This window comes from Galeopterus variegatus, unplaced genomic scaffold (genome assembly GCF_000696425.1).
Source record: "Galeopterus variegatus unplaced genomic scaffold, G_variegatus-3.0.2 Scaffold4874, whole genome shotgun sequence".
NCBI lineage: Eukaryota > Metazoa > Chordata > Mammalia > Dermoptera > Cynocephalidae > Galeopterus > Galeopterus variegatus.
In genome coordinates this window covers 105,258-112,511 of record NW_007730985.1, presented here as the reverse complement: position 1 = coordinate 112,511, position 7,254 = coordinate 105,258, and the positions used below count along the sequence as shown (strand labels likewise).

General features: G+C 45.1%; 1 pseudogene; it reads left to right on the top strand.

The window, feature by feature from the left end:
• Positions 1-6,105: 6,105 nt before the first annotated feature.
• The window catches only part of LOC103603938, a 24,246-nt pseudogene continuing 23,097 nt past the window's right edge, over positions 6,106-7,254 (top strand).

Here is a 7,254-nt window from a genome sequence, read left to right as displayed (position 1 = left end):
GATCGCAACCCTTGGCTTGGTGTTGCCTGCACCACGCTCAGCCAGTGAGTGCACTGGCCATTCCTATATGGGATCAGAACCCGCAGCGGAAGCATCGCTGCGCTGCCAGCTCTGCACTCTCCCGAGTACGCCACGGGGTCAGCCTGAATTAACTTTTGGTTTTGTTACACAACATAAAGATGGGGTGGGGGAGCCACTGGAATAAACCAGAAGCTGAGTTTTCCATTCAGCCACATAAGAATGTTCCTATATGCTAGTTTCACAAGCATTCTCCTCATTGTTTTTCATTTCTGGTTTGAAATAAATGGGTAAATAAATATGGGGTTTTCATCAAACTATAATTGTTGTGTTCAAAGTAATTCAAGCACTAGTGACACCATCTGTCTATAATCATTTGCAAGGAAAAACTAATTATTAAGGGCTGGCCAGTTAACTCAGTTGGTTAGAGCATGGTTGCTGGTAACACCAAGGTCCTGGGTTCAATCCCTGTACTGGCCACCTACCAAAAAAGAAAAACACAACAATTATTTGTCAGTCAAAAAAAAAAAAATAAAACCAAACACATACCAAGTATCCACTAAATTGCTTAATGACATGGAAATCCACAGTGGGTGCTTGTACCCAGAGGTAATCAAGTCTTTCCAGAAACTGGGACCTGTAACCATACTATCTTCATCTCACAAAAATCAAAAGTTTAGCAACTATGGGGTAGCATGTAGAATAAACACTACCAAAATCCCCAAACAAACAGCACCAATAGATTACAGTAGCCTTGTCAGGTCATTCAGGGGCTGAGGCTGCTCAAGTTTATTCTGTGGTCAGCATCAATTGGAGGAGATGAGCAACACCTCACTCACCACAACTGTGTTTGAACTGATGATATTCACTAACTGAACTGCATTCGAGTAGAGAGACCTTACAGGGCTTTGATTTTTTTTTTTTTTTCTGAAACTAGGAATCCAGCAGAATGCTATATTTAAATGTCAAACATTGGTAATCATTTCAGCTGCACTGTTAGTTTGGATAAAATGTCTTTCCTATTGTAGCTAATTGCTTGAATATCTGCAGACTGATATACTCTTTGTAGACATTAATGCTGTCCTCTTTTTATAACTTTATTTCATTTTCTATTCATTTCTGGTGTTGACTCAAAGGGCCTTTATCACCTTATGTTGATAATCTACACTTTATGGCTGCTGGAGTGATTGTGAGCAGTTGAAGCTGCGTGCAATAATACACACATATAAATATTTGAACAGGAAAAAGAAAGTCTGATGTAGGCCAAGGAAGAAATGCATTTAAACAAATAATGCCATAATGCCGGTAGAGGGACCTTGACTCTGAACCATGGATAGGCAAGGTCAGGCTCAGAAGGGCACCCTATCCTGGCATCCCTTGTATGGGTGGGTGCAAGTGCCATGGCCAGTTTTACAGAGCGGGTCATGCCAGGACCCAGGGTGCTGAGCTGGTGTCCACTCTGGCAGGCTTATGACATCACTGCTGTGCCTTGCAGATTTGGTGGGGATCACTAAAATAACTCCCTTTGAGAATAAATTTGCTCTTGCGGGGAGTTAAAGACCTGAGCAGTTTTAATTAGTTTACCCAGCCTTTGCGTTTGGTCACCAAATGTTATTGCAGAGTTCAAAGAACATGATATTGGGTGTCTCACTTTCCCATTTTTGCATGGGGGCTTTTCCACCCTTTTTAGCACCTCCTGTGAATAGTAGAAAACGAGTGCAAAATGACATTCGATTTAGAAAGTAAGAGCACCAGGAAGCAAAACTGGAGGCAAACAGAGCGACTAATTTCAGCAGGCATAGCTGCTGCTGTCCACGGTTGTCCCTGACAGCACGGCAGACTCGGAGCCACCTGTGTTTGCTCACTAGCTTTCCCCAGTCTGTGAGAAAATGGCCCAGGCCGGCCACATGGCAGCCAGATAGGCCAGGCACCATGGGAATACAAAAGCCAGAGCTTTTAGCAGAGTTAATCATTAATGCGCCTTTTCTTTGTCCCATTCAGGAGTGCTGACAGAGCTTTGATAGCCTGTATTTGCCATGGGCCGGCTGCAGTCCCAGCCAGGTACTAATGAGCCCATTGGCTCCAGCTTCCCCGCAGTGCCCACAGCACCCACCTGGCCCCATACACTGCCCTTTCACCTGAGTCCTGCCTACCCCTGCACCCACCCCGCCCAGAGGGCGCCCCCTCCCCTTTGGGACTTGTTCTGATTGAACTCCCACCCGCCTGGAATCCTGCATGTTTCTGTGTGTCATCTGCCTGAGTCCAGCCAAGCAAGGCTAGAAAATGCATCATTATGAAAACCCATAATCCCCTCTTCCCCTATGTTATCTTTCCCCCAACCAGGGGGATAAAAAAAACCAAAAACCAAAAAACAAAAACTAAATTGAGTATTATTTTTTTTTTTCAAAAACTAAACTGAGTATTATTTTTTTTTGTTGTTTTTATGTGTACCAAAGATGGATCACAGCAATGGGGTGTTTTCTTCCCAAAACTTAGCTCAGAGATTCACTCACAGATATATTCTGATATTTTCATCTCAGCAACTAAAATGCAGGTATCCCGGATAGCTTTTTTCTCTTTTCTTAATGGAAAACTCCATCTTAACAGCCTTAACAGGCTCATGTGTCAACATGACTGGAGTATGGGTAATTGGGAACCACATGAAAACCCTCCTGCTACCAGTTCTATTACTTGACTCTGGGAAGTTGCCACTCTCCCAAGAACAAGATACTAAACCCTCTGGCTTTATGCTTTTGAAATTGTTCTTTGGATTTGGGCTACCATCTTACTACCAACCTCCTCAAAAACATAACTGGCTGTCAAGATATAAACCACAAACGTCTCACTGTCCTTTAAGAGTAGTTGAAAACAAGTGAATAGAGTACATCTCTGAAACCCAGCTTATAAAGGGACAGAGACTCTAAAGTTTGGGACTACTAAGGAGCAGAGCTTTTTTCTAGGAACTGAGCACATGAAAATATCACTGATGACTACTGATCACGTCAGAAGGAACTGTCAGTAAAGATATTACACCCAGCATCATACTATCTTGTGTTCCTATTTCTCCCTTTGCCACAGCCAAGATACTGCTAATGATTTTATCTAATTGATCTTTACAGCATGTAGGGCATACTAGATGATGACAAATTATATTGCCACCTTTTTCTTTTTTTTAACACATGAGGAAGTGAAAGTTGATTGGCTTGCTTTGTCATCTTGGAACTTAAAACAACAGACAGAAGATAAGAATCCCAGAAGCATTAGGTTAGACCAACATTGTAGGAGAGAATCACTGCTTGCCATTGCATGAGGCTTCTTGCACCTGGCATCCTGGTTTCATTCCTAAAGAAATTGTTCATCCTCTCTCAAGTTTATTGGGCACCTACTAGCTACTACAGAGCACTTGCCTCTAGAGGGAATAAAGATAGAGACAGTATGGTTCCTGCCATCAAGAAGTACTTCAAAAGATAAGACATGTACCACAAAAAAATATAGCACAAGAAGAAAATGTGTACACACTTAACTGTTGCATGAAGAAATGCCCTAAGTTCTTATGTCCTGGCAGAGCTTTGCCCCAGATCTGAAAACTCTCTGGAAGAAGGAAAAGCTGGTAATTTCAGATGGCCTGGATGTTATAATGTGGAAGGCATCCAATTCAAATAATGATATCAGTTTTAACATAATGAGCAGCTCTGTGGTTCATCAGCTTTTACTTTTGAAAATGCTCTTCATACAGGCAGCATGAACAAATTTATAACCTACATATTCTGTTCGATCAAATGGTCATCAACCACAGAGTGATATGGAAGGTTAGAGTTGAGTCTACTAATAAAAAGTCCACCTTTGTTCCTCTACCACATGCAGCTGGCCTAGAACATGACCTACGGTTTTGAAAGGAGCAAAGCTGTTAGCTAAGCATGCATTCACTTAAATATATTTCAATGGGCCCAAAGGAGATAAGAGAAAATTATTTTGTTATTTTGGGGCCAAAATTATCTGAATCATTCATCAGGATAACCAGCAATTAAATGTCTATTTGGGGCAGATAATGCAGGCCAAACTGATGTATTGATAGTGATGTACTGGTGTTAATTTATACTGGCATTCTCCTGTAATTGTTAAAGTGTGTTGAATCAAGAGAGGGACGGGGGTGTATTGTGCTTAGTCTCATTTCCTGGGAGGAAAACAGGTGTCTTCATTTAGGATACTCTAAATACAGCCCTTAAGTCAAGAATTTGAGTACAATTTTTTAATATGGAAGGTGATCCAAGGAAACATGGTGAGGGAGAGAAGTGAGGGGGAAGAGAGCAAAACCCAAAAGATGCATTTGTGACTGGGTAACCGCTGCAGAGGACTGCAGCTTAGCCCTGCGGGAACCCAACCTAAGACTGTCCCACGAAGGGGTAGAAACCGGGTTATTTGCCCACCAACTTCTGTCCTTCATGGATTGAGGGGCCCTCGTGGGTGTGTCAAGCTTCCAATACTTGGACCTCCCCACCCACTGGGGAATGCACTCCTCCATTCAGAGAACACCCTCTGGAGGAGGAACCATTCCACATGTGGGGGACTGTCTGCAGGTCACCTCTGATGGGCCAAGGGGATATGGGCAAGGCACCTGCAGCATCAGCCCCACAGACATCATTGAAGGGAAGTGGAGGGAAGAGAAAGGACGCTAGTGCTTGGGGCCCATTGAGATCAACACAGCTTATAAGCAGAGCCCCTAGTCAGTAAAACTTCTACACGTAAGGAGAAAAAGATGCTGCTTCTTGGATCAACGACAGTTATTTCCAGTGCCTTCTGTTTGCAATATAAGCATACTCTAGCAAGGAGAGACAGACTGCGTGAGACCCAAAGACCGCAGATGTCCAATGGGCTTACCTTAAAAGCATAAGAGCACCATCATGGGTTCTGAGAGGTTCGCTGCAGAGGGTTTGCATGTGCCCACGTGGTCCACACAGCTCCTCATTGGCACTCACCTTCCCAGTAGCCGGGAGCTTGGCTGGATTGGCTGTGGTCATACTGGAATGAAGAACCAGGAAGTGAAATAGATGCATTTATTTATTCATGTTTCTAGCACACTTAAAATCCTGATCCTTAAAGCCTCTTTGTGCAAACTCATTTTATATGTTCCATTTAACTAATGGAACTCGTACCTTAGATCAGTGGATCACAAAGTGTGGTCCCTGAACTGATGACATCAACATCACCTAGTGAACTGGCCAGCCACCAAAACACAAACAAAAACCATCACCTTGGAAATTATTAGAAATGCAAATCCTCAGGCTCTACCCCAGACCTACTTATTTAGAAGCTCTTGCAATGGGGCCCAGGAATCCGTGTTTCAACAAGCCCTCCTGGTGATCCTGAGACCTGCTAAAGTTTAAGAACATTGGTGCTCCAGGAAACCCCACTTTGAAAACCTTTGTCCCCACCTCCTGCCCCCCATCATTCTCGGTTTTCTATATATTTTCCTTCCACATTCCTCCACTTTAAATGGTGTTTATTTTAAGATAGCATATCAAGTTAATAACAGCTTTTCAGAAGTGTGTGGGAGGGATTATGCTGATTATGCTGTACACATCTCAAATTAAATAAAAAAGAAAGAAAAAAGGAAATAACTTGGAAACACGGAAACAGGTATTCGGGATACCCCCTACCTGACTCTAACAACCCTAAGGCTTTTGGAATGGCGATTCCCTGTTAGTCTGTTTCTCACAGGCTGTTCCTTCCCGTGTCCTCTCTGAACTAACGGTGGAGTGGCACTGAATGAAGCAAATCGGCTGGGTGCTCAACGCAGTGAGGAGGAAGATGGCATGAAAGGTGAGGGGCTGAGCTCGCCATCCCACCCTCAGGTCCCCCCAAGTGGGTGGGGGAAGACAGGTGTTCTTCTGCTGACCCTGCTCAGTCCTTGTGCCTCTCTGGATGTGAACCTCTTACCCCTGGGTTTCAGAAAGCCGTCTCTACCTGCACAATGCCCCTTAAATGCAAACCCGAAGCTTCTCCTAGTGCTCCAGTTTAGCCAAATAAGCACATATCCATCCTGACTCTGAAAGTGAAGCTGGCCCCTTGGACCCACCGAAAGCAGCGATGTTCGTCTCCAGCATGGCGCCTTCCGATGGGATTTCTAAGGATAAATTCTACTGCACGGAGATTGCAGGTGAGTTCTGTGCGAAGTAGACACTGAAATGGAAAATATCAGGATGTTTATTAGGAAGTGGGATGGGTCTACATCTGTGAGTGGGAAGTGAAGGAAGTGGACTGGGTAGGAAAAGTCCACAAAAAGGCCTTTGCTGACCCCAAGGGGCATTCTGGCGCTAAGCTGGCCTTGGGGTGCTTCCCGCTGAGATGGAGTGGGTCAGGCCTTTATACATCAGTGCTGAGCAGGTACTGGGCTTGAGATTAGCCTGGGAAGGGCATGACCTTGTGAAAGGGTGCACGGACCCGAGCTGATAAGACGACAGGACCCGAGCTGACAGTTCACCAGAGAAGTTCCACTTTATTCAAGGACTGCGTGTAAATTTATAGGGAGCTGCGTTCTGGGTTTGGATAGGGGGGTGGACGGGCAGTAGCTGATTGGACGGGGCTGGGCAGGAAGTGAGCCCTGACCTGTGACTGGTTGAGGTTTTGGCACCAGTGGGCTTTACTGTGGAAAAGAACCTGGAAGGGTGCCATATTGCCAGGGAGTGCCTTCCCCCTCCCACTCTGCTTGAGTGCCCATGGTGTCCTTACATTTTTTTTTTTTTGTTGTTGTTGTTATGGGAATGGGTTGCCGTGATCTTCGAGCTACTTCCTGCTGGACGGGGTCGTAGTAGGGGAAGAGGAATTGGGAGAACATTGGGGATTAGGTAACAGGACCCAAAAGAGGGTAGAGAATAAGATAATTTTTGTTTTTTTTTCCTTTTGGTCTTTTTTTACTGACCGGTAACAGGATTGCAACACTCGGTGTCATGCCCATACTGGGGACTGGCAATGGGATCACAACCCTCGGTGTTGTGCCCACACCGCGCTCAGCCAGTGAGCGGAACCGGTCTCCACATGGGATCCGAACCCTCAGCGGGAGCGCCGCCGTGCTCCCAAGCGGCGCACTCTCCAGTGCGCCACCGGGCGGGCCCAAGAATAAGATAATTTTGAAGGGGGAGAACTCTAGAAAGGTTCCCTGAAGCCACAGGTCAGTGATTTGTTGAGTCCAGTGTGCAGGAGGCTGTAGGGGAGAGCATCCAGGCGTCCGTGGCCAAA